Source organism: Mercenaria mercenaria, chromosome 2 (assembly GCF_021730395.1).
Source record: "Mercenaria mercenaria strain notata chromosome 2, MADL_Memer_1, whole genome shotgun sequence".
Lineage (NCBI taxonomy): Eukaryota > Metazoa > Mollusca > Bivalvia > Venerida > Veneridae > Mercenaria > Mercenaria mercenaria.
In genome coordinates, this window is record NC_069362.1 from 95443272 (window position 1) to 95457794 (window position 14523).

Genomic DNA, 14523 nt, shown 5'->3' on the forward strand with positions numbered 1-14523 from the left:
TGAGTCTGTGCAGCGCAGGGCTGCACGCTGGGCCAAGCGTGATTACGGCCGTACATCCAGTGTAGACAACATGCTGACTTCCCTTGCACTCCGTCGCATTGACCAGCGTCTGGTTATGTTTTATAACATCTTGCATAACCAGGTCGCCATCCCACTACCGGACTACCTAACACCCAACACTAGATCTTCCAGAACCAGAACCAGAACCACTCATTCCCAGGCATTCGTTCAAGTTTCACCCTCATCCAACTATCATAAATTTTCATTCTTCTCTCGTACAGTATATCATTGGAATGCCTTGCCTTCAGATGTCAACTCGTCTGGGCCAGTGTCAGTCAGGCTGTAAGCCAGATTGAGCACATCTCACCTTAAATACACCTGCCCTGTTTTTAACCATTCTCCTTCTTGCTTTTTACTACTACATTTTTACTCGTTTAACATTCTTGCTAGTTGACGCGCAAAGTCTAGGTCCCCAGCAGGGGTTTGACTATATGGAAGATAGACAGTGTTTACTTAAATACCTGTATCAGTGTTTAATACTTTAATCTTTAAACACAATACTCTATGTTAACATGTATGTGATAGATCAACAATCGAAAACCAAATGTTAAAGGCAAAAAAAGTATATCACTTATCATCAGATCTTTGTCATGACGTATAATGTTTCATAACAGTGAAATGTTTCATGGAAAAAAATCCGATAAAAATTGTATGCATCGGCCGGGAATCGAACCCGGATCGATTGCTTGGAAGGCAACCATGCTGACCTTTACACCACGGATGCAGTTGATAACCATCACAAAACAAAAATCCTACATGTCCATTGGCTCACATGTATGAAATCGCGTGCTGTCGCATTGTGTCATTGTAGTGTCTAGGCCGTCAGTACGACATTATGTCACACAACAGCATTGTCGCAGTATCGAGATCAACAGTACGACGGTACCCCATTGATATGAAGATAAAACACGATAGTTTATGTATTAATAATGTCTTCAGTAGCCCGGGGGATTATTGATGACCGATGACTACGGGAACACGCGACAGGTTTCGTTTACACTAAAAGATTTAGGTTAATTACTGGTTAAAGGATGGTTTCATCCACTGATTCATTCCGTTCTACGAAAGTGCACAGGATTTTTGATGACCGATGACTACCGGTCATGGGAATATGAGACAGTTTGTGTTTGCATTAACTGTTTAGGCCAATTACTGGTTAAAGGAAACTTCCATCCACTATTGAATTCATCTCTTTATTTGAATAAGCATTTAGCAATTACCTTCTGCCTTTTATAATTTCGCATTTTGCAATTAACGATTAGTATTTATCGTTTAAAAATATCCGTTTGACAGTTAATACTTTTCATTTGGTAAATAACATTTTGCATTATCTATTTGGCATTTAGCATTGGTAATAAGTATGGCGGACCGGCTTCCATGCGTAACTTTTCCGACAATATTGTGTAGAAATTATGATTTATGAACATTGACACATCACGTGTTCATTAAAATAAAACGTCCACGAGCTCTAACTGATACGAAATCGCTTTCAATCGGATACGGTGTTCTTAAAGGTACACCGTACTATCATATTATCGCGTCGAATCATGTGTTATCGCATAGTTTTTCTTGCTATCGTATCGTGTCATCGTAGTGTCGCGGCAGTCAGCACGACACTAATATCGCACAAAAGCATTTTGTTGTCGCAGTGTCGAGGTATGAAGGTACGACATTGATAAAGGGATAATACACGTTATTTTGTGTATAGACGTATGCAGAAGCCCGAGGGATTGTTGATGACCAAGACACATGGTCGAGGTCACCACCATATCCCAAGGACTTTTACAGAGGTAAATACAAACTACAAACGTGAATTATGGCCTTTTTTTGCATTAAAGAACACGAAATGAAGATTAGATGTATTATTCTCATGGGTGGTGGCTTTAAATTACGATTCTGGTACAATTTCAATTTATCACTCTGTTGTTCATGGTGTACATGTTTTAAATATCCATAACCACAAATCAACATAACTACCAAAAGCAAGTATTCAATGTTTTTAAACGATCATTTTCTTTTCCCGTTATTACAAACATGACATAACCAGTATACTTGCACATCACTTAACAATTCGGTTAACAGAAACACAATTTCAAGAATAATAATTCTACATACATTTTATTTTATTCTGAGTACAACGTGTTGAACTTATTTTAGGACTTATATGAGAGATAGGGGCCTCCGTTGCCGAGTGGTTAAGATCACTTGCCCCTCATCGATGTGGGTTCGAACCTTACTCGGGGCGTTGAATTCTTCTTGTGAGGAAGCCATCCAGCTGGCTTACGGAAGGTCGTTGGTTCTACCCAGGTGCCCGCTTGTGATGAAATAATGCACGGAGGGGCGCCTCGGGTCTTCCTCCACCATCAAAGCTGGAAAGTCGCCATATGACCTATAACTGTGTCGGTGCGACGTTAAACCCAACAAAATAAATAAACGAATACATGAGAGAAACAATAAAACATACTGATTGGTACTTCCCAAAATCGTTGATATGATACCTAAAAATAGATAATGGCACAAGTTACATGCGATTCAATACATTCACGGTTATCGACGAAATGTGAACCGTCTTTTATCTCCTAACGCTGAATTCGCAGGAGAATAAACAGGGCCTGCCTACGTAGAGGCAAAACATGTTTTTTTTTATTTAACGTCGCACCGAGACATGATCGGTCATTTGGAGACTTTCCAGCTTTAATGGTGGAGGAAGACCCAAGGTGCCCCTCCGTGCATTATTTCATCACGAGCTGCCACCTGGGTAGAACCACCGACCTTCCGTATGCCAGCTGGATGGCTTCCTCACATGAAGAATTCAACACCCCGAGTGAGGCTCGAACCCACATCGATGAGGGGCAAGTGATTTCAAGTAAGCGACCTTAACCACTCAGCCACGGAGGCCCCCAAAACAGGTCTGGCTCAGTCTTTTCTGAGACAAAAAGACAAGATATGTCTATCTCAGTACTGACGGAATAACTATGAATCAGTCACAATCAAAAAGGAAAGTGAAGCATCCAACTGCAGATGGGCTGATCTCCAAGCACGCGGCATGTGTCCAAATATCACGTGATTACTAAACGTAAATAACAAATTTTACAATTTGACATGTTTACATATATTTCACTCTTCGAAAACTCCTAGCATATCTTAGTTAACATAGACGCAGCTTCATATCTAAGTAAAAAGTCTGTAAAATTTGAAACTATATATTTTTCGAAAGTTTAACCTTCCTGAATTGTAGACCTGCCACCTGTAAAATAAAAACGTTTTAAACTCAATGTATGTCAATTGTCACTAAAGAAACCTTTAGCTAGATGTTTCTTCGAAATAATGACGACAATGTCGGAAATCATGCTAAAGACTTCTTGAATCAAACAGTGTTCCAAAAGGGAGAACAGTTTGAAAAATGTTTACTTTATAAAAACAGAGTACGACCTGTCTTGTTTCCTCTCCTGTGGAGAAGTTGTCTTCATCTTATTACTAACAAGATATGGTCACCAGACGTCTGGTATATTTTACACAAGTTTTGAGACTAATCTAAGGATGTGTTCTTGCTATTGATCAATATCAAAAGTCAAGTACATGCTGGAATTTTGAGAGTTAAATCTGGCTCTTGAAAAGCCTTTTAACAATTTTAGATTGATGAAAACTGTGTTTCTTGTTGTTTGTCTTCACTGATATCATTTCTTCCACATCGAAAGCATCTGAAGAGCAAGTCGTTTAGATATTGCCTGAGCTGTGGGTTGAAGAAGCAGTACACAATTGGATTGAAAACACTGTTAAAATACACGAGCCTCAGGGCAAATTGTGCCCCAACAGCCATTTCAAACGCCTCCCCGGATTTCAAAGCCAGTCTCATTATGACTTTGATAACAAAGTATGGGAAGAAACACAATACGAATAAGAGAGAAATGGTAAGCATCATGTATGTGATGTTTCTCTCCGTTGTGATGCGCGCGGTGTCCTCGCAACTCTCCGTTTTGTCACCACGAGAAAATGTGCGTCTCATTCTAAACAGTGTGCAAAGTATGTGCGTATATGTAACAACTACTGTTAGCAAAATCATTAAACAAATAAGAAAGTCAACGCCATGAAAAATCGAAACACTAAGTTTATATCTAGAATCGGCCCTAGTCGTACAGTATCGGCCTCTGACCGTTTCATTGCTGCCCGAAATCCGGACATCTATTTCAATACAGTCAAAAATGGCAAAATTTCTAACAGACAGGAAAAAGGCCAAGACAAACAATCCTATAATAGCGCGTACAGTTGACTTAACCGTCATCTGCTTAGCAAATGGCTTACATACTTTTCGGTGCCTGTCTAATGCTATAAGCCACAGTATAAAAATAGAGCTTCCGATCGTCCATAATCCTAAAAAGTGAGTAAGTTTACAGAGGAAAGGTACATCATATTTCACATTGACGGCCATTTCAACAATGTTAGGGTTGATCCTTACGCAGACCAAGAAGTCACAGCCGAGAGGCAAGCTATCTGCACGGTACAAGCAGTACGTTTGACTTTGAAAGTGTAGAAAATGAAAGCAAATATGTTTCCAAGTATCCCGACGACGCCGACGACTGCCATACACACAATCACCGGCAATAGACGTGCGAAAATTTCTCTCTGTGTCTGAGCAAGCAATGTCTCGTTCATATGACTTATATTCCTCATCTGAAGTAGAAGCACATTCTCAACGTTTTATATAGATTTTTATAATAAATGGTGTGGAAACTACACAAGAGAATAACTAAGTAAATAAATTGTCTGCTAAGGTGAAAACGTTAAAGCTGGCTTCCAGTTATGTAACTAAGAATTTTCCACATCTTTGCATTATGTTTTCTTGCTATTTACATGCATATGTTTATTACTTAACATATATAAAATAAACTTTTATATAGAATATAAAATAAATTGTGTTCGATGTCTTGCAAATGATGTCACTTAAATAAATTTTATAAACCAAGCGTATGTTATTATAATATTATTTCATTACCTTTTATCTGTTATATAACTCCACAAAATCAATAAGACATATTTGATCAAAAATCAATTCATCTTAATAAATCATTATAATTCCTTTTCTACTTATATCAAGTACGGATGTGATAGTATATTTATATAGCTTTCAGTTCCGTATACAACTGAACTTTGACACAGGAGATGTTACGTATATTTCCTGCTATAGTAAGTAAGTTAGTAAATCGTTTATTATTGTGACGTGTACATAAACAATTACAGCATAATACATAATAATGTGTACAACATGATACACCCGGCCCAATGGACCTATAAGTCACCAAATCAAATAATCATTAAGTACAAGAAGCCATATAAATACATAAAACATAATTATCATGGTATAAATAAATACAGAAAGATAGGATTCTGGTTCCCGTGACAACCTAGTGGTTGAACTACCATTCAACAAAATAAACATAGATACAGCAATTGTAGAGCATATGCAAAATTAGAAATATTTATTGAACACTGAAATTGTCCATTTTTCGGGGAGAAATTGACCGATTTAGAATTTTCAGAATAGGAAGTTTTACTTCCCATCCACGAAGCACACTGAAAAGTACATAATACAATCGCAAGCAGAGCTTTAATACAACACTTTCAACACAATAACACTTGATTTATAAATTTCAATTATAAAATGTTTACTTCATAGACCACTGCTTCTTACGATTTGGCCAAAATCTTACATAGATTTTGCTGTTTTGTGTTTGTTGTTTTTCCAATTTACTTTTTGACAACAACTCTCTTCTCGATTTAAATAGGTATCTAAATTGCCAAATGCATTAAGTGCCAAACGGATTAAAATTATTCCCGACAAATTATGTCTACCGTATCTCTATCTCTTGTCTTATAATTCGAAACATTTATGCTAAATCTTGACATTCACCGGTGTATTAGAAATATATACCATGTAGACGTGGACATGAAACGTTTGATCAAATCGTACAACGTTGAACTTGGATCGACCGGATCGGTTTCTCATTATGTCAAATATTTGTTCAAGTCTATTAGTATTATCTGCCAATGGGTTAAATGACAGATACTATTCGAACCAACCTAGTATATATTTCCATTGATAGCCATTGTTCAAGGGTCGAAATACAGCGATGTGCGGTTGTGAATGAACGATATCAACTCGGGACGTCAAATTATTTTGACTAGTTATCACTGATATGTTTACTGCTTTGTTTAAATATTTGCAAATTATTTCTGTTTACTATCTTAATAGTTAGAAAAAAAACAACACTTTTTTACTTTAAATCTTCGTGAAATTTCTTTCTGTCACAGAGCATAGCGGAGATTATTTTTAGTGAATTACTCGATATATAAAGATGTCTTAGTTTATATTTCTGCCTTATGCTAAGATATTTGACATTTGTAAATGACTTAAGGTATTAGATCACTAATAGTAATGTTTACACTAATAGTAATGTTTTTGTAATGTTAATGGCCTTTGCTTGGTATATTTTGAAAGGTAACCGTGTTTTGCACTATTTTGCAATTTTTAAACAACTTTTACTGTGTCGTTTTTTATAAATTTTGTATAACTTATGGTATCTCCTCAAGCTCAAGTAGAGACAAATTTCAAAGTGATAGCCACTATCCAAAACGTTTGGAGAGAACTCATTTTACCATTAATTTTAATAAAAGAAACATCAAACTATCGGTAAACAATTATAAAACACAAAATAAGAACGTCAATATCATTTTTTCTATGGTGCCTCAAGTAAACAGATTTAATGAGACAGGATGCATACTTCAACATTAAAAAAAAGGTTGAATGCTGCGTTTCTGTTTTGAATTTTGCTGACTCCATTTAAAAATAACCTTAGGGCAGACATACACCTACCTAAATTTCTTCCACAATATATAATCTAAGAGTGAAAGCAAAATTGAGAACTTTCACCGCGTGTAACTCAATATTTTTAAAGATGTGTAACTCTACCCCTTCTGTTTAAGTAGTAAATTTACTTTGAACACCAAGAAATTGCTTATAAGATTCATCTTTTTCCATTTTTGTACAAGAAATAAATAATAAGTCTTGAAAGAAGTAAAAACTTACTAGAAAAAAAGGCAAATAAGGAAAACAAAATTGGTCCCAGTAGGGCTTGAACCTACGCCCCCTAAGAATTGCAGTAAAAGTAGGTTTTTGGTAGGAATTGAATACTCTTCAAAAAGGAGGTTTTCTATTAGTGATCTAATACCTTAAATGGGCTACTTGTTTGAAGACATACTACTGAAGTATACACCTTTCGTTTGTTGCGTTGTTACATTATTTTTTCTAGTAAACAATATTTGTCAAAACTTGGTTCGATGCCAACTCAAAAAGATATCAAAGCCCAAGGTCTCTAATGTGTGATTAGCGCTGGGACCTTTTTGAGAGGTAATTGAATCTCTTGCCTTTTAAAGTATCATGGTTCAGTGTTGTTATATTTTCTGGCCCTTTCGGATCATGCTGTCCATTCAACATATGTGTAACAGAGTTCCGCTTAAGCCGGTGCTAGGGTGCGTGAGAGGTGTTGCACATTTCATTATCTCTCATAAACAGAATCAATCAAACCGGGTCTGCTATTATTCTTCTTGGTTGGATTCTTTGCTTCCAAAGGCGCTTTTTACAGATTTTATTTTCTAATTGTCTTTTGTCAGACGTTGATAATCTGTCTCTTTGTTTAGTTTTCAATATTCAGACAAGAAGTCTTGACTTTCTTCTTGTCATTTTGAAATCCTGTGGAATAATTCTAATAAGAAAAGCATATTGTAGAAGTAAAGATAAGTCAACTAAATTATGAAAAAAACCTAAACCGATATAACGCAGCAGGTAAATATAACACTTTGTTACGATATTCTATAGATATATGTCTACGTATTATTTCTTGTATTGTACATTTGTCGTTATGGTAAGGTATATGATTTAAAAATCAAATCGGGTCAGACATTAATCAAATATTCGATATTGTCCATTGAAATTTTGTTTATATTTTGGTGGAAAATGAATATTTAAGTACACGTTTATGCGTTTATATTATAAACATACAAAACGCTGCGCATGTTATATAAATTATTACGATAAGAACAAGGTGTTAAATTGTAGCAGTAGATTAAGTAGCCTACGGTTCAAGACATATAAGTTACTTTCAACAGTCTGAAAAAGGAAGTAAAAATCAATAGAACATTATTGCTAAACATCCATTTTCTATTTTTGTCTTGAATCAAAGTGATGTAATGGTCTTACCCCAGTCAAATCCCGGGAAAAGTGCAGAACGGTCACTAACGGAATCGGAAACACCGTAATGCGTTGCAATTCTATCCGCCGCCCCTGCGTTGGAATCATTTTGGTCGATTATTTCACATGCCTGCGCTGACATTTTCCGGATTACGAGGAAATGGTTGTTGTTTGATAGTGTCATAATTACGCTATAATGCAAACGTAATCAGGTCTACAACTTTAATCGAAATTCTACAAAGTCAGCAGTGCCTCATCAAACTGTACAGAAATGTTTACATTAATGGCAAGGAATTGCACTGAACAAGTGTTTGCGACAGGAAGTACATATATGGGCTCCTGTCTCACTTGTTGTTTCCAGCTAAACGTGAAAAAGTAGGTGAAACTCATTAGAAAACTTACCGATTTCATTCACCCAGCCGTATTTATCTACCGTTTCTGCGATAAATCAAACCACTGTCGCGGCGTTGGAACCATCGCATCTGCGAAAGCTATGGCCAATGTGGTTCTGGCGTTATTTTTGTAATACTTTTGTGAGTACTTTTATCCACATGTTATTAGGATACATTATGACATGTTACTGACAAACGAAAGGAACCTCCTCGCGGAGCTCGAACCACTTGCCCCTTACATATGCGGGTTCCAAACCTTGATTGGTTGTAGAATGTTTCCTGTAAGGAAACAATTCAGTGGACTTACAGAAGATCGACTGTTCTACTCAGGTATTCGCCCATGTTCAACTAATTCCCTGAGGGAACCTGGAATCGTTCTTATCCGTCAAAACCTGAGAAGTCGCCATCTTATCTAAATTGTTTCGATGTGACTTTTAACCCAACAAAACAATCAAATACTGTCAAATAATCTTTCGAAATACTTGTAGTTTTACATACTCTTATTTACTGTAAATATGGGATATTACTCTATTTTATACAATCGCAACAATTACAATAAAAATATCACTTTCAGTAAACATGACATCAAATATTAATTTTCACAGTCAGCCAGAGCAACAGGTAGGCTGCGTATTTGCATAAATACCCAATTAAAATTGTAAGATAGTAATAAATTAAATAAAGTTTCATGAAAATTCAGGAAAGGGCACAAAATCAGCAAAAACAATTGACAATTATTATAGTTTTGACTATTGACTGTCAAGCCTTTCAATAAGTGTTTTATTGAAATCCTCAATATAACTACACGCTCTGGCAAACCGAATTAATTGAGAAATATATACCCCATGCTAGAAACTCAAAACTCCTTATAATGAACGTAATCAATATGTTACAAATAAATAAGTATTTCTCTAAATTTTAATAGCGTAATTCTGCTTTGGTTTTAAAATTCATTAGTAATTTAAAGACACTTCTGCGAGAAGGTATTTCAAATCCCGATTTTTATGGAAATGTGTTTTACAAACTTCGTAAAATTTTGGGTCTTGGTACTTTTCCCACTGGATTTGGTAAAATTATTATTATTAAAAGCGGTTACGGCCCAACTGTTTTGAGACATACCGCATATTAGATGTTGAACCCGTTTGCAGTTGGACACTACGCTTCCCTCTTTGATTGTGTATGACGGAAGAGCGGGAGGACTCTGTGATAAGTAGTTTTTAAATCACGCCAGGATTGCCTTGTTTTGATTTCTGTTTTCTAACCTGTTTTGCCGAGCCCTTACGAGTGTTTCTCTTGATGTGGCGTCTTCTGCAAAGGCAATGAGTACATACGTTTTTGTTTTTGTTTTTGTTTTTGGTTCTTAACGTTTGCTTTTTATATAATTATACAGGAGCATTTTTGTGTTTTGCATGCCATGCCTTTTGTTTCCATTGTGTGTGTTAGAGATTTACCCGGCGGGGATACTTTTATTTACACTGACTTTAGAACATGGTGGGGTAAGATTAAGGTTGAGTGCGCACGATAAACCGGTTTAAGCTCCCCGGTGGTGGTTTAGCCACTGCCCGTTCCAAGGCGGTGCTCCACTGTGCTCCTTTATTTGTTCGTTTTGTCATTGTGTGTTTGCTTTGTATGTGAATGTCCATGTTAGGTAATGTGCACATCTGCTTGTTGTGAGTTTCGTTTAGGGGAGGCTGCGTTTTTGGAAGATTGCGTTCCATTCCCTGTTTGATATTTATCCTTGTTTTTATTGTATTTGCTTATATAAACATGCATAGTATCATACTATAATATTTCGTTTATTAATTGCACATCCCATATTTTCACATTTATTTTCGTCATTACTCTGTCTAATAAAACATACAAAATGGCGAAAATATTGTTTTACGTGTTTGCCCTCTGTATATTTTGAAGCAGAAATCTAAATACACAGTTTAATTTTAAATACTATGAAAGCCTGAAGTAGAAATCTGAAAAATATTTTTCTATACATGTATAATGAACACGAGATATATTGCAATATCTCGTGTGCACGATTAAAGCATTTCATTCTCAATATAGACCGTCATATACAATGTCACTGTCTTTGAAATTTCTGGCACAAGATATACCTTTCCCTTTGCACGAAAAATAGATACATGTTTCGTTTTGTGTTATCCATAAAATTTGATGACAACAGCAGCAGCAATGGATATTGGCTTTTAACTATTGTCTTTGCATCTATCAGTAATTAGGTTTGTTAATTAGATACCAATGATGAAAATATATCATGTTTTATCTTCTGATGCTGTTGTTTTTCTTGCCGACACAATTTAGGTCATATGACGACTTTCCAGCGCCCCAGCATTATTTCAGGCGTGTACATGCAACTAGAACCATTGACCCTCAGTAAACTAGCTCGATATTTTTCCTCAGAATTATACACCACAAGCGAGGATTCAAACCTATAATAGTAAGGTGCAAGTGATTCGAAATAGGGGGGACCGTAATCTCTAAGACGACGGAGGCTCAGTTAGTCGGTTTATGTGTTGTATTTGGCTTTCACTAGTTTCAACATTTTATTTAAGTCTTCCGGTAAGAGACCTTCGTAGGGAATATGTTTTGTAACGTTTTGGAAGTCACACCGATACAATTTAGGTCCTATTGTGACTTTGCAGTTTTCCAATTCAAATGTTAAATACCCTTCGTTTACCTACTAGGTACCTGCTTTTACGATCTTAATACTGTCAAATGATTAAAATTCGTGGGGTACTTTTGTGGATTTAGCTATCCAAATTAAATACCAATGAATAATCAATGTCTCACTCTCTATTTCAAAGCGTTTAAAATACTAATTCAAATCCCCACCTACTTTGTACTTAGGCTGAACCTGCGTAACGAAATTAATTGATTTAGAAAGCATTTAAGATTTTCTCCAACCAAAAAAGCCCTTTGCATTATCGTAATGTAACTTTCTTCTCGCAATTTTCACAAGAACATATCATTAATTTTAATTTGGCTCTCCAAGTGGGCATTAGAAGAAGTAGAATTGACATAGTGGATGTGTTGGAAGGCGAGTTGATCTTGTTGTAACATTGTCGTGTTGATATTTTATAGGACAATTCCGCGGGAATGCGATTACACAGTACCGAAAATAGCGTTTTGCTTTGTACCTACATTTAATCGTAACTATATCTAAAATCACGCTGTGTTGCTTTTCAGACACGATTAACATTATGTACGACAATTTAAATCACATTCCAAAAAGCATATTGTGAAATCATTAGTATTCGCGGAAACAACTACTCGTTGACTTCGTGGTAGCATTATTCCAAAACATTACATTCGACCGAATAGGTAAAATTTCCACACATTTTTATCTTAAAAATTTGAAAGCCAAGAATTCATATCTCCACGAAATTGCCATTTTACCCGAAACAATGAAATCCTATGTCCACGAAATTAAAGATTTCACGGTAATATTCATAATGAACCAACAGAGATACTCAGATAATATTTCTCAAGATAATTTTATCCTTTCAATACCACAGTATTTTTACCAGTGTCTGTGATTTCTGAACAAAAATATAAATATTAACTTAAACGTCCCATATAGGTAAGTTCATCACATAAACGATGTATCAACTTGATTTTATGAAGACAGTTTTATTACTGCTGAAGTTACGTCGATGTGCCAAGGAATCTAAAAGCTAAGTATCTATGTATCTCTGATGACAGTAATAACCAAAATTATGAGCTAAGCTCTATCAGGGAAACATAAATGTAGTAGTGCAAATGAATATAACCAGACATTTCAGGATTACTGAAGATGGCACAGAACAATAATAATACTATAAAAGAACAACTCAAGACAGTTGTATGATTACATTATTTTTACTATTAACAAAATACTATAGCAACAATTAATATCTAATTTTGTTTTGATTAATGTTTGGCAGAAATTGGTCACAGCTTCACATAAATGGCAATATACAAATGCATATGATATAAAGTATATGGTTAAAATGCAGATGTCGAGGCCCTGGGAACAGAGGCCTAATACAGCATACTTGAAACAAACAAAATTCTTAATACCCAACGTTAATATACTGGTGGAGGCTGACAATACAATAAAAAACAATTAAGTACAGTCAAATCCATACCAGTGGCGGATTATAGGTTTTGTGTTCAAGGGGATATAACTCATTGTTTTGTTCTTGTGTTTCTTTTCTATGAATAACACATCTTATGTAAATATGTCCCCCATTCTCCCCAAATTACTGACATATCCCCCAGAGGTAGAGGACGAAAGACTTTCAAATTGTGACAAATAACGATAGCCTTCCGAGCTCTAACATTGAATTGCACCATTTCTTTTTCGTACAATAGAATGTACACACTCGTTAGTGGTGTGGATGAATCATTGACTTTCCGTAAGTTAGCTTGATAGTTTCAAACGGTGTTCCATTTGGACAATCGTGACATTTTAGTGAATCCTAAACCGTGATGTACGATGGTACGATGACGAAAACGCAATGGTGCGATGGCACGATGATGAAACAACGATGATACGATCTTTCACGCAAATTTGACCTTTTACCTTTGATATAAGCTTTACCAATCACTGTTTTTAAAATTAGACCTGCATTGTTGAAAATGGCTTACAAATAAACATAAGACAGGATTATTTTCAATGAAAAAAAATGAGAAGATGATTTTTAACGAAGAAGAAATTAAAAATGCTGTATTTTGAATTTTTACATGAAAATGACCTTTGACCTTTAATGTCAGGTTTGACTTTGACTAATTGTTCATTATTATTTCAACAGTGATATTGTCTGTTATATATACTTTAAAATGAATAATGATTAGTTTTACTAGTAGTGACAAAAATAACCTACACAATATAGAAAAATCATTGCAAAATTCTGTTTTTTTGCGAATTCTTACACAAATTTGACCTTTGACTTTTGATAATAGGTTTTTTGCCTTTGACTTACAGGGATAAGACCTACATTGCTGGCTGACCTTGCTTGACATGCATACATTAAAGTAAATTGCTAACAGTAAATTATAACAACAAAATATTTTTGAACAAAGTAATGAGTAAGTTTGCTACATTTTGTCATTTTTTTTTTATACAAAAGTGACCCCTGACCTCCAATACCAGGTTTGACCCTGACTTATTTTCTCTTCCATGACATCATCTGACATATATACAGTAAAATGAACAAAGATCGGTTACTAAAATGACAAAACAAATACTTTTAAACAATAAAAATGATTACAAATAGGTGATATTATTGCAACATTTTACTCACATTTTTGAACTTTGACCTTTGATATTATGGTTGACCTTGAATGTTTAGAAATTATATGTGCATACCAGACATCGCCTAACATTTATTTATTAAAATGGACTAATGTCGTTGATAATATCGACAAGATATTATTAACAAGAAGAAAAGTTAAAGAGCTATTTTTTCATTCTTTTATATGAAAATAACATTTGACCCTTAATATCACATTTGCACTTGTCTGATTTCAGACGATATCTTTATTACTAACATTGTGGGACATATTTATATTAAAATAAATCAAGAGCAATTACTAAAAATGGTTAGAAACAGCTGTTATATTTCAAACAGGAAGCTATTCATGCAATTATTCACACAATTTTGACCTTTGACCTTTGATATAAGCTTTACATTTGGCAGTTTTGGGGTAACATCTGCACTGCTGACTTTGCCTGACATACAGACATTAAAACGAATTACCTTCAGTGACTAATAATGTGAATACATATTAAACAGATTTAAAAAAGTAAAGGTAACATTTTCCACATTTTTG

At 35.2% G+C, this 14523-nt stretch overlaps 1 long non-coding RNA gene and 1 other non-coding gene across 2 annotated transcripts; both read right to left on the reverse strand.

The window, feature by feature from the left end:
* Nucleotides 1-712: 712 nt before the first annotated feature.
* Trnag-ucc (transfer RNA glycine (anticodon UCC)) lies at nucleotides 713-784 on the reverse strand. Its single transcript has one exon. It is a non-coding gene; the product is annotated as a tRNA-Gly (tRNA).
* Nucleotides 785-2162: 1378 nt separating this feature from the next.
* Nucleotides 2163-5193, reverse strand: LOC123564621 (uncharacterized). Its single transcript, XR_008369948.1, has 2 exons — nucleotides 5054-5193; nucleotides 2163-4731 (listed from the first exon to the last, which is right to left on the reverse strand). It is a non-coding gene; the product is annotated as an uncharacterized LOC123564621 (long non-coding RNA).
* Between the last annotated feature and the right edge of the window lie 9330 nt (nucleotides 5194-14523).